The 18855-nt window shown below is 46.3% G+C and overlaps 1 protein-coding gene and 1 long non-coding RNA gene across 3 annotated transcripts in view; both read left to right on the top strand.

Annotated features, from left to right (window-relative positions):
• The window catches only part of LOC146045472 (uncharacterized), a 365523-nt gene that overhangs the window by 310515 nt on the left and 36153 nt on the right, over window positions 1–18855 (top strand). The gene's annotated exons all lie outside the window — the stretch shown is intronic.
• Window positions 10464–18855, top strand: part of TCP11L1 (t-complex 11 like 1) — a 43744-nt gene continuing 35352 nt past the window's right edge. The window contains exon 1 of one of the 2 annotated variants that reach the window (XM_083164306.1): window positions 10464–10621. The gene's annotated coding sequence lies outside the window, so the exon portion shown is untranslated. Of the gene's footprint in view, window positions 10622–16429; window positions 16450–18855 lie in introns of those variants that run through there. The other variant, XM_083164307.1, reaches the window with a different exon arrangement.

Below are 18855 nucleotides of genomic sequence, written 5' to 3' on the forward strand. Positions count from 1 at the left end.
ACCTGGGGAAGCAGAGACTCAAAGCCAGCAGCGACTTCATCTCGAGCCTTGAATTCATCTGGAACTCCCCGGGGGACACCAATAGTATCGATATACACATGTGGATCGAAACTTTCCTTGGGGGCATCTCTCCTAGCTCTAGAGTGTGTGTTTGTGTTACCTGTGGGAGGAGGCCGAGGAAGGTTGGCTGGGAGGATGTGAATGGGCATGATAATCTTTGCCAGGGCACATTCTCCTTTCCAAGGGTTGTCTAGTTTTGTCCTCAGCCTCATATCTCCACAGATAAAATAGATATCTCCCAAAGATTTCTTCATGGTGGGTATGGTGATATGTCTTCTTTCAGCACAATACCCATCAGGAAATAATTTCAATTGTACAACATTTTGATCAGTACTATTAGAGAAATAACAAGTGTAATTACCGGGGTAAATAGTTATAGTACTACCAGGGTTGGTATTCTTTGTCATAATGGGGTATTCCTTTTTCCATTGTTCACATTTGGCTTCTTCTATTACAGTGTCAGTGTATAAACTAAAAAAGCATTTATCCTGTTCAGGTGGTATGTGTATGGGTACAGTACCTAAATGGGGTCTGGACTTTCCACACACATAGCAATCAGTTTGATTAACCTTGCGGGCATTATACTTCATCCATTCTAACCAATAGTTTACATCAGAGAAACCTGTTTCCATAGACATGGTATCTTCATACGTGGGATTATCAATGGCTAACATATCATTAAAAGTAGTGACATGTGGTTTAAGGAATGATGGTGGTGTTTTAGGTTTTACAGTGGCTTTGAGGGCGGTGTATTCTGGGTTATCGTACATGTCCTTTAAATGGAATTTTCCTCTTGGGCCCCCGTTTTCCCCTGATTGATATTTACCCAAGACATATAGTCCGGCATCACCGGGGGCCGGGTTTTCTAAGTTAATGATAAATTGGCCATTGCAAGTGCCCTTTTTTCGTAGGGACATACGGGTTAGTAAGGATCGACCATTGGACCATTTATGGATGCCAACATCGGGGTAATATCCCCAGTCTTGGCTGATATCAAAGGCAGTGGTATCTGCTCTAGTGTTCCACCCAACAGCCCCCCATGAGTTGCAAGAATCTCCCCAGTAAGTACTAGTGACACAGATATATACGTGACTTACAGCGTGTGGTGTGTGTTGGATGTTACACAGCCAGGGCAGCGGTGGTTCTTCTCGATTCCCGCCTTGATTGTTTGAACAAGATACAATATCACAATAAGAAAATATGAAAGTAGCAACAGTTGTACTAGAAGAATTGTACCAGAAGGTAAAACGTCCATCATTCTGAGTAATATCAACTTCAGCAAAACAGTTATAAAGAACAAGCCCGAATAAAATCACTAGGGCTAAGGTGGGGGGAGTCATATCCTGTAGCGTCGTCCTCGGCTTCAGAATGTTGTACCCCTGATTCCTCATCACCTCCAGCCGGCAGGTCTTCTCCAAGTTGGAGGTCAGAGCCACTGGCTCCCGTTATTACCTCTCTCGTCCCGTCTGTGTCAGTCTCGGGATCGGTGTCGACCTCTGTGTTGACGTGTGGTGGAGGTGGAATTTTCTTTACTCTGGATGCATGGATCCACGTTGGTCCTTCGTCGGTGAGGACAGCCGTCCTGGTAACCGCGACCACTTCTGTTTCTGGACCGTAGGTGAAATCTCCGGGGTGCTTGTTTCTCGGCAACACTTTCACTACGACCTTGTCTCCAACCCTGAATGGGTGAGTGGGTATCTGTGGATGAGAAGGATTCTTAAAGATAACATTTTGTTCTAACTCATTAAGTTTCTCTATTAGGGATCTAATGTACTCTTCTCTTATTACGTCTAGATCTCCCTCAGTTGTAACTAGTGGTTTCTTTGCCCAGGGCGTGGGAAAAGGTCTGCCCATTAGTATTTCAAAGGGGGAGTAACCTAGAGTCTTTTGTGGTGTCATTCTAATTTCAGCCAATACGATAGGAAGGACTTGTTTCCATTTTGCAAATGTACCTCCTGTCGCTTTACGTAGTTTATCTTTAAGAGTACGGTTCATGCGTTCCACGATACCGGAACTCTGTGGATGATATGGAATGTGAAACTTCCATTCTATTTGCAGTGCTTTGACTAGTTCTGCTGTGACCTTGGCTGTGAAGGCTGAACCTTTATCACTATTAATTTGAAGCGGGCATCCCCAGCGCGGAATGATTTCTCGCGTGAGTATGCGGGCTACTGTTTTTGCATCTTCTGATTTAGTGGCATATGCTTCTGGCCACCGAGAAAACATGTCGACAATGACCAGGGCATATTCCTGTCTTCCTGCATTATTGATATGTGTAAAATCGATTTGCAGGTGAGTGAATGGAGTGGTTGGGTATTCTAGGTGCTGGTGTCTTGCTTTGTCTGGGTTATTTGGGTTGTTTCTGAGACATATTATACATCTACTGATGTACTGTTTTACAAGTTCTTTGGCATTAGTAATGTAGAAATCATTGGAGAGGAGTAAAGTAGTTGTTACTATACTATGGTGTCCTACTCCGTGGTAGTGTGCTATGAACAATGATGCACTGGTTTGGGGTATACATGGTTTCCCCTCTTTGCAGATTAATCCAGTCCGTGGATTCTTCTGCAGTATTGGATATGTCCAATCTGATAGATCTGAATTAGAGGCAGCAGCCTGTAATTCTGTCAGTAGGTATGTATCATCTAACGAAGGAGGCGAGATGACAGCAAGAGTGAGGTTATATGTTGCTATAGTGGCAGCACGTTTAGCAGCGGTATCAGCAAGAGCGTTGCCTTTGCTGATATCATCCTTTCCTCCAGTGTGTGCTTTACAATGAAGGATGGCAATTTGAGATGGTAATGTAATTGCGTGTAAGAGATCTGTGATGAGTTGCGCATGTGATATGCCTTTCCCATCAGCGCCAGTGAAACCTCGGCGTTGCCAGATCATACCATGATCATGAACAACTCCGTAAGCGTATTTGGAGTCTGTGTAAATTGTGACAGGTTTGTCTTTGTAAATGTGACAAGCTCGAGTGAGTGCAATGAGTTCTGCAGCTTGTGCTGACTGTAAGGGGACTGTCTTTGCTTCAAGGGTGGTGTTTGGAAGTTTAACCACTGCATATCCTGCCTGGTACGTGTTGTCATTGGGACGGCTGCAGGAGCCGTCAACAAATATTATGTCGGCATCGGGGATAGGCACAGTCGACATGTCTTGTCTGGGTGAAGTTTCTGAGTCAATTGTCAGAGTACAGTCATGTTGAGGCGGCGCCTCGTCGTCAGGTCCTTTAAGACCTAAAAGTGCGTTTAGTACAGGGACAGGTCCTTCTGTGTTTGTTGCGTATTTTACAGTGAGAGAAGGGTTCCCTAGTAGGAGTACTTCATAGCCGCTGAGTCTTTGGGCAGACATGTGTTGTGTGTGTAGACCTTTGAGGATGGAGAGGACATTATGTGTGGTATGTAACACAGTAGGATGTCCTAATGTAAGTGATGTGGACATCTCAACAACCATTGCACAGGCAGCCAGCGCTCGAAGACAAGCAGGCATTCCTTGCACAGTGACAGGCATTACCTTTGAGAAGAATGCGACTGGGCGCATTTTGCCTCCATGAAGTTGGGTCAGTACACCCGCCATAGTTGTACATGTGTCCCTTGCAAACAAGTGAAATGATAACATATAGTCCGGGAGACCAAGCGCGGGACTCTGTACTAACATTTCTTTCAATTTTTTAAATGCAGAATACATTTCATCTGACCATTGTATAACCTTGGGTTTGTCTTTGAGTGTGCATTGTCTCAAGATATTATCATAGTAGGAACAATCAGAGATCCACTGTCTGCAGTAACTTACCATACCCAAGAAAGACAACATATCCTTCTGGGTAGTTGGGGTGACCAGGCCCAATACAGACTGTATGCGTTGTGGACTGATTTTTCTTTCTCCCTCAGAGAGTACAAAACCCAGGTAATTGACATGCGTTTTACACCATTGCAATTTTTCTCTTGACACTTTGTGTCCACATTCTGCTAACCAGTTTAACAATGAGATTCCATCTAACCGGCTGGTCTCCTCGGTGACACTACAGAGAAGCAGATCATCTGCATACTGTAGCAGGACAGAACTATGGGGGGGGTGCCATGGAGCCAATGTGGCTTGGAGGATTATGCTATAGACCACTGGAGAGTCAATATAGCCTTGGGGTAAACGACACCAGGTTAATTGTTTACCTTCAAATGAAAAAGCAAAGAGTAATTGGGTCTCTGTGTCTATAGGAATGCTAAAAAACGCGTTTTTCAAATCTATGACATTAAAGTGGGTTGCGTTTGCAGGGATTGCTGAGATGAGTGAATTGATGTCAGGTACTATGGGTGCAATAGGAACAATGAGATCATTTACTTTTCTCAAGTCTTGTACGAATCTAACAGAGCCATCGGCCTTAGCAACAGGGTTGATAGGTGTCGAGTAAGGTGAGACAATGTACCTGAGTATGCCTTGTTCGAGGAAGTCATGTATCATAGGTCTAAGACCTTCAATCTTTTCTGGTGAGAGTGGATATTGTCTGCAAAACACGGGTTGTGTATTTGGTTTGAGCTTGGCTTTGTATGGTGTACAGGGTATGAAGCCAGTGTCATAAGGGCCAATGGCCCAAATTCTATCATCAATTTGATCAAGTGAGTTGTCCAGAGTATTTTGTAGTGACACAAAGTGTGGGGAGGTGACTTGGAGCTCACTCCCTTGTGGAGAGGGTGAGATGGAGATGTGGAATTTACTAAACAAGTCACGGCCCAGTAAGTTAACAGGACATTCTGGGATGATCCTGAATTGGTGTATCCCTAAGTGTTTTCCCTTGTCAGAGCGTATGATAACTGGGTCAGTCAGGTATGTGTCAGTGGGTATCCCGTTGATTCCCATTGAAGGAGTAGTCTTTTGCAGTTCACCATCATAGTTAAGAGAACACAAAACACTGGTTGTTGCCCCACTGTCTACTAGAAAGGACAGTTTTTTATCATCAACATATAATGTGATGAGGGGTGAATCTTCCCAATGAGTAGTGAACTGTGCAAAAGATGGGATACCCTCCTCCGGGCCCCGTCAATGTGCAGGGTCAGACCAGTCCACTCTGAAACGTACATGGTCTTGAACTGATGTTGAGTGTGGTCTGTATGGTCCCTGTTGGGGTCTGGGAGTGTAAGGTTGTTGTGGTTTCTGGGGAGGGAGTGGACAGTCCCTAGCCCAGTGTGTATTCCGGCCACAGTTGAAACAAGTTGTTTGTCTTGGTACTGCACCAGTATTGTTGTAATCTCTGTTGTATGGAGGCTCACGGGGTGTTGGACCCTGAGGGGGTCTATATGGTCTTTTCTGGTTATTTTGTGGGATCCCCCTATTTGGTCTATTTGGTGGGCCTCTGTTATTATTTTGGAAGTTGTGAGTAGAAGTGACGACAGTCTTCTTCATATCAAAACATCCAGCAGATTCTTTTTCATATAAGTGCTCACTAAATTCAGTGAGTTTGTCAGATGTCCAGGTAGAGACATTCTGTTTGACTGGCGTGGAAATGGAGGGGTGTAGGTTATTGGTAAAGGTGGAAATGAGTAAAGGGAATATTTCAAGAAATAGTCCCGTTTCCTCAGTCCAGCATCTTTTAAATCTCTTCCAAAATTCAGTGACTGTAGGTTTCTATTTACATGAAACTGCAATAGGCAGCGATGTTCAGTGTTAGGGAGAGAGAGACCAATACTGCAGCTTCCCCCTCAGACCCCCCTCTTCCAGCAAAGACACAGAAGCCTAGCAGGAATCCGCCGTACACCCTGAGAGCTCAATAGAAAATAGATCTTTCAAAGCTGAACTGGTGTACGGTGATTTCATTCCACATGTCAGTTATCTCCTGTGCTTTGTTAAGGGGATAATCTGCAGCTGTTTACTATATTGCAGGGATCGGGGTATTAATACTGGGGACTTGATTCCAGTCCCATCTATTATATTGTCCACCTCATGGATTAACAAGGTAATAATTTGTGGGCAACATACTCCTTACATATTTCACTAGGTAATGGGGGTGGATAGACTGTTTTATTCTTACTATTATTTCCACCCATGTCGGGGTATGATTGTGTATCAATATTTCTGACTATGAATGGGAGCGTGGAAAGTTCTTAATACTCAGACCAGGGGCACCGTCTTCAGTCAGGCAGGTCGGGACCTGTGGCAGCAGACTGTGAGGGTTGGTCTTTATCTGAATATTATATGAACTATATTTCCTCTAGATACATCCCATTAAATATAAAAGTACAAAATGTTAGTGGAAACCACAGACTGTCTACGTGACAGTGGATAGAGTCCAGTGGTTTTGTTGCTGAGAACTGTATGTGAAGCCTCACATTGCGTTACTCCGAGAAGGAGAGCATAAAGTCCGCAAGTCTGTTGGCATACAGTAGTCAGATTAGACAAATGGTGAAGTTATTGTGCGTGAACTTACCAGCCGCACGGTTTACAAGGAAATACAGATATCACGAGTGTGTATACTCACCAATCACACAGGGATATTGAATGAAAGAAAAACTTATACTTTAAGACAATACAATAAAGACAATTGGCCAATAAAGAATGGGCGTTCAAAGTGAGGTACTATTTAGACTAAAGACCCCAGGTCTCCTTCGTACTCCAAGTACGGCATCTGATCCTAGATCAGGTTATGTGCACAAAAATAGAAGACTTTAACTTCTATGATAGAAGACTCTAACTTCTATATAAGACATTCAACATACCCCAGGCATGGTGTCACAGGTTCGAAGACTTTAACTTCTATGATAGAAGACTCTAACTTCTATATAAGACATTCAACATACCCCAGGCATGGTGTCACAGGTTCAGGATCGAGTATGTCCGTAACCTCACAACAGATTCAGGCAGACTGTAAAATCTTTATGACATCTGTGTAGGAATGGACCTCGCATCCCGGTGGCCGAGCCCCCACTTGAAGAGAATCGATCATACGCCGATGTATCGATTGTCTGATCTATTAATTACCTTATTTGACCTCAGTGTGAAGACCCCTTAGAGCTCCGTGAGAGTGTAACCTCATATGATATGACCAGTAACGATGACCACAGATACAAGGTTGAACTCTGATTTAATGATGACGAAAACAACATATTTATACACAACAAACGACGCTGGTTCAATTACATGATTGGTTAATATTTGGTGCAGAGGTAGGGAAATAGCAGTGTCTTTGTGGGGTGGCTTATACATCGCCTTGTGTAGTATTCGTTAGTTATGAGAAAGCACAGAATGTACAGTGTCTAAGGAAAGTAACAAAGTTTATGATAGCAGCGAGTACTGGAAAAGAGCCAGGATATAACCACCTTGAAATCAGCAGGGACAGACATAGAGAAACAAGATGGCTGATTAACCCTTCAATGAAAACAAGATGGCTGATTAACCCTTCAGAAGCGTACCGCCGCCGCTCGCCACGCTTCAGGTTTACGTTGATCGTGGCGTTAACAATGGGGGTCATACAATGAAAAATGGGGTCTGGGGGGCATTTAACATTGGGGCCAATGTAAAATCGGGTCTCAGGGACCATTTAACATTGGTTCCAATGTAAAAAAACGGGTCGGTCGGGTCAATCGCATCGCATGCCCGATTTTTGCAACCCGATTGCATACAATCAAAATCAGTGGCGCCGTGCTAGGAAACAAGTACCAAAATAATATATATGGAATTCCATATTAATAAAATGAGTACAAATGCACTTGAAATACATAAATGATAACAAGCATACTACCATACGGATATGTTGGTCTGGACTGTGGTATCTCCAATAGCAACCAGGTACCCAATTAGTCCCAAAAAGCAGAGTTTGAATATGAAGAATGGAGTTCTGCCAATTCCCCCTGAATGGGTGCAGGTAAACCTGGATGACGGGACAAGTCTGTCGCCGCTTCTGGATGTGAAGGATGGAAATGCTTTTGTTTAGGACAATTTGATGTCCATACTCCGTATATTGACCTTCTATGGTAGAAGAATTTCCTGCAATGGTGTAAATTCATCCCAATGCCCGGAGGGAAGGTAAGGCGGTGGTGGCCATGACACCTTGATGATACTTGGGTCTTATATGCAATGTATGGCTTATTGACTTAATATATCAGCACTCTGATTTGTTCATCCTAAGCGACACGTGATATTACCTTTTGGCAGCAGGACACCGGTCCTTGATCCATATCGTCCAGATTGCCAAGTTACTTCCATTTTTATATATATATATATATATATAATGTATTAACAGTTTCTTATAGAGCGCACACATATTCTGATGTACTGTGCAGAGAATATTTGAACATTCACATCAGTCCCTGCCCCAGTGGAGTTTATTATCTATGCGGATACGGTCGTATTGTCGACCCGACTTAGGTTAACAGTCATTAGGTCAACACTGTTGGGTCGACATGCAACAAGGTCGACGGGGTTCTAGGTCGACATGGATGAAGGTCGACAGGTGTCTAGGTCAACATGGGACAATGTCGACATGGTTTTAGGTCAACAAATGCCTTCGGTCAACAGGCCGACATGGGTTTTTTATTTCATGCCCTACCATCCACTAGGGAGTGGTGGGAGAATAAAATAGTGTGCCGAGTGCAGCGAGGCATGCGAGGGGCTGCGGTTGACTTCCAACAGCGGCACTCCGAGATACGGTCATTGTGTCACCAGCATGATGTTCGACATGACTTAAGGTCAACATGCAGGAAGATTGACATGACTTAAGGTGGACAGGGTCATTAAGTCGACATGGGTAAGGTTGACAGGGTCATTAGTATCGGGCACCTTCTGTCCCTTCCTCAGGCAGGAAGGAAGGGACAGAAGGCACCCGATACGCATCGCAGGACTGGAGTGTGTTATCTGTGAAGGGACAACCCCATTGCTGTTTGTTTGCAGTCTAATGGTGTTTTTTTCGGAGGAGCAGAAACACCTTAAAGAAAAAAAGATCTTTCTACAGGTGCTTTTACTCACCAGCATTTGGAAAACCTCCATTTATAGTATATTCAGGAGTTTTTGATTGACCCTTTTACCACCATTTATTTATTGATGTTTTATTGTATTTTATCATTGTATGAATACATTTGTAATCGTTACAATATTATACTATTTTGATCATTCAATCTTTCATATGGCTCCATCATATATGTTTCCAACGGAGAGCCTCAAGTAGGCGAAGATACGTGAGATAAGGAGAGTTGTGTTGGTATTTTATGTATATTCACTCTCATCCAACACATATTAATTAAGAGGGTGCTATACCGGTATATACCCACTGGGAAGGTGTCAGCGCACAAAGTCACTCACTTTCCATTATACAAATGTCTTTAGGGGTGCCAATCGGGATCCCAACAGTCAGGGACCAGTGGAACCAGCAGCAGCCCGGGACAAGCTGGACCAGTGGAACCAGCAGCAGCCCGGGACAAGCTGGACCAGTGGAACCAGCAGCAGCCCGGGACAAGCTGGACCAGTGGAACCAGCAGCAGCCCGGGACAAGCTGGACCAGTGGAACCAGCAGCAGCCCGGGACAAGCTGGACCAGTGGAACCAGCAGCAGCCCGGGACAAGCTGGACGAGTGGAACCAGCAGCAGCCCGGGACAAGCTGGACCAGTGGAACCAGCAGCAGCCCGGGACAAGCTGGACTAGTGGAACCAGCAGCCCGGGACAAGCTGGACCAGAGGAACCAGCAACCCGGGACAAGCTGGACCAGTGGAACCAGCAGCCCGGTACAAGCTGGACCAGTGGAACCAGCAGTCCATGACAAGCAGGACCAGTGAAACCAGCAGCCCAGGACAAGCTGGACCAGTGGAACCAGCAGCAGCCCGGGACAAGTTGGACCAGAGGAACCAGCAGCCCGGGACAAGCTGGACCAGAGAAACCAGCAACCCGGGACAAGCTGGACCAGTGGAACCAGCAGTCCATGACAAGCAGGACCAGCGAAACCAGCAGTCCATGAGAAGCAGGACCAGTGGAACCAGCAGCCTTGTACAAGCTGGACCAGTGGAACAGGCAGTCCAGGAGAATCAGGACCAGTGTAACCAGCAGCAGACCGGAACAAGCTGGACAAGAGGAACCAGCAGCCCGGAACCAGCAGCATCCCAGTAAGTACAAGCTGGACCAGTGTAACCAGCAGCAGCCCGGGACAAGCTGGACCAGAGGAACCAGCAGCAGCCCGGGACAAGCTGGACCAGAGGAACCAGCAGCATCCCAGTACAAGCTGGAAGCGGAAATAGGAGCCCAGGACCAGGAGGAGGCTTGGAAGTTGCATCTGACAGGACAGCCATGCCTCAGCCCCAGTCCTGGGAAAACACTGTGTCATGTTTACTTGCAGAACAGCCCACACACATTATGTGCCAATAAACTACATTTCCCAGCAGCCCTCATCCCAGCAGCTTCCGTATTACATGCTCAGCCTGCAGCAGTCAGTGTATGGGCTGCTCCCTGTAACGGCTCAGTCCCCCGTGTAACCCGAGAGCCCCGGCTCCGAGCCCGGGAACCAGGAGTCAGACAGCTCCCGGGGAGCTGCTGCAGTTAGAGCCCGGCAGGGGCCTGCTCACCTCCGCAGTATTCCCCGTACACCCCGGTGAGTCATGTCTTCCAGCCCTTTCTCTCTCATTCATAGTATATTCCGCCTCCATGGCTGCCTTGTGTGTGTCATAGCATCTTATTCTATATAGAATTATCTGTATCCAGGCAGGAGAAGTCCTATGTGGGTGCTGTCCCAGGTGTTAGTCCAGGGAAATGTTTTCCCTAGGCATGTCCCTCTTCTCCGGTATTGGCCAATAAAAAATGTCTGTTTTGTTTTGACTACTGAATGTATACTTGTCTTATAACTTACCATAGGCTGGATGTTGAAAAGACTTCTAAAACTCATTCATTGGTTTGGCCGAGTGGGTAGGTGCCTGCAGGGGTTGTCCGTGTGGGTAGGTGCCTGCAGGGGTTGCCCGAGTGGAAAGGTGCCTGCAGGGGTTGCCCGAGTGGAAAGGTGCCTGCAGGGGTTGTCCGTGTGGGTAGGTGCCTGCAGGGGTTGCCCGAGTGGAAAGGTGCCTGCAGGGGTTGCCCGAGTGGAAAGGTGCCTGCAGGGGTTGCCCGAGTGGAAAGGTGCCTGCAGGGGTTGCCCGAGTGGAAAGGTGCCTGCAGGGGTTGCCCGAGTGGATAGGTGCCTGCAGGGGTTGCCCGAGTGGATAGGTGCCTGCAGGGGTTGCCCCAGTGGGTAGGTGCCTGCAGGGGTTGCCCCAGTGGGTAGGTGCCTGCAGGGGTTGCCCCAGTGGGTAGGTGCCTGCAGGGGTTGCCCCAGTGGGCAGGTGCCTGCAGGGGTTGCCCCAGTGGATAGGTGCCTGCAGGGGTTGCCCGAGTGGAAAGGTGCCTGCAGGGGTTGCCCCAGTGGATAGGTGCCTGCAGGGGTTGCCCCAGTGGATAGGTGCCTGCAGGGGTTTCCCAAATGGGTAGGTGCCTGCAGTGGTGGCCCTAGTGGGCAGTTGCTGCAGGGGTTGCCCCAGTGGGCAGGTGCCTGCAGGGGTTGCCCCAGTGGATAGGTGCCTGCAGGGGTTGCCCCAGTGGATAGGTGCCTGCAGGGGTTGCCCCAGTGGATAGGTGCCTGCAGGGGTTTCCCAAATGGGTAGGTGCCTGCAGTGGTGGCCCTAGTGGGCAGTTGCTGCAGGGGTTGTCCGTGCGGGTAGGTGGCGCATCCCCGCGCATAACTGAGCTGCAAGGCGGAGGGAATCCTACTGCGAGTCTATCCAAACCTTTGGTGCAGAGGACCCACCATCCTAACCCTTCCGGGGGGGGGGGGGGGGTTCCATAAGTACGTACTGCCCCCTATGCACGATTTATGTCACTGCACTGGGTGTTGGGAGCACACCTAAGGCTCCCTGAGTTTCTTTAAAAAAATAAAAATCCCCGCACATAACCAGGATTTTTTTCTTGCATCCTTAAATCCACTGCCAGTGCACCCCTTGGGTCTAATGTGTGTGGGAACCCCGTATGCTCCAGCATTAAATGCAGAATCTTTGGGTCACCTGCGGGAAAATGCAAATGCTAATGGCATGTGCCGCTTAAGGTAACATGATATGGAATCTAGTGCTCCAGGGTCTGCTGAACCAATATTCTGCGTAACCTGTGCGGGCGACTGCAAAATGGTTACTTGGTAGCTAGCTGCCAAGTTAGTACTAAAATCTGACTTCCAGACACTGAGTTCTGCCCCAATAAATCACGGGCCCGTCACATCCTGTAAGGCGATATTGTGTCCAGGGCCATAGTGAGGGTGGGCCCAAGGATGTGACACAGTTGCTGCACTAGTTGCCCCATTATCTGTATTGTAGGTTCCCTGGAGCAGTCACCTGCAGTCTGGAGTGCTGCTTTGCGGTGCCCAGCTATCTGGCGACGGCCTGGCTCAGCTCCCACTCCCTGGCACTACCTGTACTGGAAGCAGGGTGCGGTGTCGGCTCACACAAGGCACAGACGTACCCAGGAACAGCCCTGTTTGTGTCAGTCAGATATTTAAAATAAGCAAGTAAAGTTTAAATAGACGCAGATACAGAGCAGAGGGGTCTCCTTCTGCAGGACGGTGCCAACCAGGAGTGTCCAGGGGATATCGCAGCCGCCACGTTTCTTCGCTTTAGTTGTATACCTGCCAAAAGTAGGAGTCTGAGCTCTGTCACTACCACGTGGGACACAGACAATCGCGTAAGAAGTGAGTTGAATGTCTGAAGATTCATAGATCTGTTTAAAGGAACATGGCTCGAGGCAATGTGGCTGGAAGTTGACTGACAGGAAGCCGCTGTTTGGGGGTGTCCCAATAAAAAATACAGACGTACCCAAACATTTTAAGGGAGGGTCTGTGACGTCAGCTCTGGCCCTGATCAGCCGGTCTGTGTCGCAGATGACTGGTAAGGTCAGACTTATGCTGTGTACACAGGGGTACAATCCAGCGTGAGATTTTGACTATATAGTCAAAATCGCAAGCAGATCGCACAGGTTTTTTTTAAAAAAAATTCTTCTGTTCCAGCAGCCAGTAAGTCTGTATAATGGCGGATAACATCGATATGCATTGCGCATGTAGGAAGAACATTCTTTCAGGTGTTCCATGCATTTGTTCTCCTGCAAACTACTGATTGCTCTAAAAGGACATTCCTGCATTCAATGGGGTCGATCCTATTAAATGCGATGGGTGCGAGGTGCCATTCCAATGATGTTGAAGAGGCGACAATGGCACCCAATCTCACCCCATTCGCAGTCTGGGGCAGCCTACGCTTTTCGGTGAAATTCGGGCACCACGATAATTCGCACCCATAATTTAATTCCGGCTAATGGGTTCAACCCCAAAAAGTTTTAGCTCTAGTGTTCACTCTAGGATTTTTTTAGGGCAGGGCGCGGACCACCTAGCAGGCACTTTTTTTTCAATCAGGCGGGCGCATTTTATGTTGAAAAAAATAAAATAAAAATAACGTATATAAAAAAATTGCAGCTTGCACTAGGATTACACCCATATCATACTCTATGTAAATGACATATTTTGTCATAATGACAGTTACACATTGTGGCACAGACTGTAATGCCTCTTACACATTATACCACACACCATAATGCCCATTACAGATGATGGCATACACCTTAATACCAGTTGCACGTGATGGCACACACCGAAAGTTCTCAGCGGCATGGATTGTGAATGCGTTGGGGTACAGAGTAAGGGTGCTCAGTGCCACACACAAAAAGGGCAGGGTGCATTTTGAGGTTTAAAAAAATGGGCAGGGTGCGGCACCTTGCAAAAGAAGTTAGAGGGAACACTAGGCTCTATACCTACCCCCAGGTGGGTGTTACTCTGCTGTGAGGATACAGCACCCATGTTATAACCGAGGACTCGCTTTCCTTTCCTACAGTGTCCTGAGCTCGACTGCAATTTATTCATTTGTCTTATATTTCTTTGCTTTCCTCTTGCTTCATGTAGTAATTATTATGGGGGAGAAATATCAAACACTGAATAGAGACAAAGGAGAGAAGTTGCCGGTAGCAACCAGTCCGCTTCTAGTTGTCATTTTATAGACTATGCTAGATACAAGACGAAAGCTGATTGGTTGCTGAGGGCAATGTCTCTACTTTGATTTGTGTTGGAGGATTGCTGCATCTCCCAGCATGCAACACTGTAATAACAGAGAAGTGACACTGTCTGTGTACGGCGGCATCACACATCGGCTGTGTCAACACCGTGCTGCGTGTGTCATGAGAAGTTAATAACTAAATCATTGTTAGGAATGCCATGTGTATCCTGTGTTACACTATAGTATTATTATTATTGTGTTGAGACAAATAAGCTGTCATTTTGTTTGTGTGTAAATCTATTAAGTCATGGTTCTATCCTTATGCATGACCGTATTTAGCATGTCCTGGCCAATGACTGTGTCTCCGATGTGTCCTAATACCCTAGAACAGTCATCGAGAACCTTGGCGCTCCAGCTGTTGTTAAACTACACATCCCAGCATGCCCTGCTACAGTTTTAGCATGGACAAATAACAAAATTGTTGCAAGGCATGCTGGGATGTGTAGTTCAACAACAGCTGGAGGGCCAAGGTTCTCTATCGCTGTCCTAGTACCATTGAGGATGGGAACTGTCATTTTGTTTGTGTGTAAATCTATTAAGTCATGGTTCTATCCTTATGTATGACCGTATTTAGCATGTCCTGGCCAATGACTGTGTCTCCGATGTGTCCTAATACCCTAGAACAGTCATCGAGAACCTTGGCGCTCCAGCTGTTGTTAAACTACACATCCCAGCATGCCCTGCTACAGTTTTAGCATGGACAAATAACAAAATTGTTGCAAGGCATGCTGGGATGTGTAGTTCAACAACAGCTGGAGGGCCAAGGTTCTCTATCGCTGTCCTAGTACCATTGAGGATGGGAACTATCACAGCCAGATGCGAAGAACTCGGTTGTAAGAGCAGCGGTCACACTTGTTTACTGTTGTGAACCACACAGGTGCTGCTGTGCATGCAGGTTCCCCTTCTCTGCTTGGAGCCCGGATGCAGGCATCACCATTGCCTCTGGAGATTACGCCGCCCCCTGGTGCCCCCTCAATCAGGAGTCCTTGTCGGCTGCCTTAGCAGCCCTAACGCTGTGAACAATACAAGCGTGCATTGTTGTCTGAGAGTTGCTGTGATGCTTTCGCACAGCTATTGAACCGGTCCTGATGTATTATTGACGACCTGCTAGATGGATGTACGGTGCGTCAGAGCACAGACATCGTAGACTCCGCATTAAGCTATTAATATATTTCTGCACTGGCGGAATGAGACGCGGGGTGATTCAGACTGTCTGGAGCCTGAAGTGAACCAGGCCTTATGGAAGGATATTCCGGATTCGGTATGAAATCCCGACGGTCAAAATCCCGACGGTCATAATACCGACAGCAATTGACAGAAAGTCAAAATCCCGACATGGTCAAAATCCCGACATTTAAAATCCCGACATGGTCAAAATACCGACAAGGTCAAAATACCGACATTTAAAATCCCGACAAGTTCAAAATACCGACACATAGAATGTAGACAGGTGAAAAAGTCAACATGACTTTCGGGCGACAGCTCGCGAGGTCGATATGGGCTTTTCACAGTTTTTTTACCTGAATGTCGACACAGTCGACATGGACACAGTTGGAAGTCAACCGCAGCCCCTCGCATAGCTCGCTGCGCTCGCAATGCTTCGGGCACGGTGCCTCGCTACGCTCGGCACACTATTTTATTCTCCCACCACGCCCTAGTGGATGGTAGGGCATGAAATACCGCCTGTCGGCACATGTCGGGTCAAGAAACAGTGAAAAACCCATGTCGACCTCGCGACCTGTCGCCCGAAAGTCATGTTGACTTTTTCACCTGTCTACATTCTATGTGTCGGTATTTTGAACTTGTCGGGATTTTAAATGTCGGTATTTTGACCTTGTCGGTATTTTGACCATGTCGGGATTTTAAATGTCGGGATTTTGACCATGTCGGGATTTTGACTTTCTGTCAATTGCTGTCGGTATTTTGACCGTCGGGATTTTGACCGTCGGGATTTTGACTGCATCCCGATTATCCTATGCTGCCATGTCTCCTCTAGACATTAATAATCATTTGGGTTTCTATATGATTAATACGGAACTCTGCATCCCATGAATGGCCGGTAGCCATGACAACACACTGCCCAAACTAAGTGGCTGTTGGAAATGTTTAACCATTCTGAAAGCAGCTCTGTTCCCTAACATTGCAATGATAAACATTGGTTTAGCTGGAAGCTTTTATTTCTACTCTCCTTCAATATATGATTCTTCCCCAAATGTTATTTATAGATGAGACCTCCCATGTCCTGATTCTACTGCTAATGGACGTTTCTCCAGGGCATATAACCTGATATTTGAGCAAACCTGATAACAGGGTGAGTGTTTCGGGAACTGCAAAGACCTGTTGGGGTTGATGGTTAAAGAAAAACCTAATGGAATGTTCCGGGACCTAAGTGATGTACAGGTTTTGTATCGCTACCCCTTATACGACCAATTATTTCCGTTCTTCTCATAAGAAGACACAATCTGTGATTGCACTTTCTGATTGGTCCTTGCACACCTTCCCCTTCTGTCTCCACACTTTACACCGCTCTGATTGAGGGGGCACCACTTAACCAGTGTGACTGTGAAATGATGAATGGATGGAAAATGTGACATTTTAGATTTTTAAAAATGCTACACAACTGTTTATCTGACTTGGCCTGGGAACTGCCAGTGCTGCGTTCCCAAATGAGTTGGACTGTGTCGTACATAGTGAGAGCAAAGAACACTGGTGATGGCGTTCATTCCAGCAGCCTGCGTCTTCCAAACCCTCTGTAGTTTATTTTACCTGCCTGGGGTGTTGCTCTCTGCTGTGTTGCTTCTAGCACAGTGTGGTCTGTATTTCAGCGTGAATATGCAGATCAGAACTGTGAGAAGCAGCACAGTAGAGAGTGACACCTCAGGCAGGGAGGGGGAACTGCACGAGTTTTGAAAGATTCTAGAATGGGGATCGTCATTAGGTCGGCACCTGAAATAGTTTGACATGGTTAAAGGTGAACAGTGTTGGAATGTTGACACAAGCATTCGGTCGACAATGGCAAGGTCAAACATCAAAATTTCGGTGTGAGTTTTTCACATATTTTCTTAACAGACATGCCGACGTGGAGGGAGAATAGAAAAGTGTGCCCGAATCATGGCGAGGGGACGTGGTACACTTGTACGATGTCCACGTTGACTATGTCGACATTCAGCACAATTTATAAAAAAACAACCTCATGTTGACTTTGCCATTGTCGAACTAAAGCTTGTGTTCACCTTCCAACCCTGTCGACATCAGCTACATCAAATTAGTTCAGGTGTCGACCTTCAGTGGTCAATCCAATGTCGACTCCATGGCCCATACATGATACAATATGTAACTAAATCAAATGAAAAATTGTAGCATTGTCTCTAAAAGAGCAGTTTGTTTATTGCTACAATCCAGTTACTTGAGTTGGGGGATGATCTTTTACAGACACATGGCAGTGTGCACTGTGCAACGATTAAGTAAACTGTCCTGGAATGCACTCCTTCACCTTAGCTATATGGCCAAAATACAAGTCTTGTCATTTTGATTGTCTCTGTTATAACGCAACAACATTACAGTAATCTCTGAGAGCACAAGGGAGCCCAGAGCCCGCAAGTCTAAATAATTGAGACAATATAGTTCCCAGCCTTGGAGTCAGCGATATACTGGTTCGTAAATAGTATTTAATTCCAGGATAAACTCTCCCCCACCCCACCCAGAAGGCGTGTCTAATTAAGAAAAGTCGTTTTAAGTGGAGCACCCATTTATTTAATGTGAAAATCTACAAATGTTAAAAGAGGTTAGATGCTGAACATATTGTACAATACTTTTTGTACAGTAGCCTTCTCAATGTAGGTGGAGACTGTTCTTTTGTCCCCAGTGAGTCACGTGTAATACCGGGGTTCTCCTCAATTGGCAGCAAATCGGGAGCTCAACTACTGCCAAAGCAAAAGCAAATTTTCTTGGCGGTACAGTATCTTATGGATTTAACCCCGTATAGTCTCTAGTACTACAGATCCCCCTTTTTTCCAAAATAAATAACTCTTACCCACAAAATAAAAAATAATTGTCTCACAGCACTATAGTCAATGTATCATTTGTGGGGAAATTGTTCAATAATTCAAACAAAATTGTTTGTTTTGAAATATCATCCCCCAAGATGTCTCAAGCTCTCTGTGGGGTCTTATCGGGGATTATTATTGGTGATAATGACTGATACCCTATGGAGGGAGGGTCCCCTATGCCTCACAGCACTGAGGTCATGGGTTCTATCCCCACCATGTGTTATATATACGGGCAGTACGGACGGTGTAATGGTTACATTACTGCCTCACAGCACTGAGGTCATGGGTTCTATCCCCACCATGTATTATATATACGGGGCAGTACGGACGGTGTAATGGTTAGCATTACTGCCTCACAGCGCTGAGGTCATGGGTTCTATTCCCACCATGTGTTATATATACTGGGCAGTACGGATGGTGTAATGGTTAGTATTACTGCCTCACAGCACTGAGGCCATGGGTTCTATTCCCACCCTGTGTTATATATACGGGGCAGTACGGATGGTGTAATGGTTACATTACTGCCTCACAGCACTGAGGTCATGGGTTCTATCCCCACCATGTGTTATATATACGGGGCAGTACGGACGGTGTAATGGTTAGCATTACTGCCTCACAGCACTGAGGTCATGGGTTCTATCCCCACCATGTGTTATATATACGGGGCA

Source organism: Crinia signifera, chromosome 11 (assembly GCF_055691185.1).
Source record: "Crinia signifera chromosome 11, ASM5569118v1, whole genome shotgun sequence".
Lineage (NCBI taxonomy): Eukaryota > Metazoa > Chordata > Amphibia > Anura > Myobatrachidae > Crinia > Crinia signifera.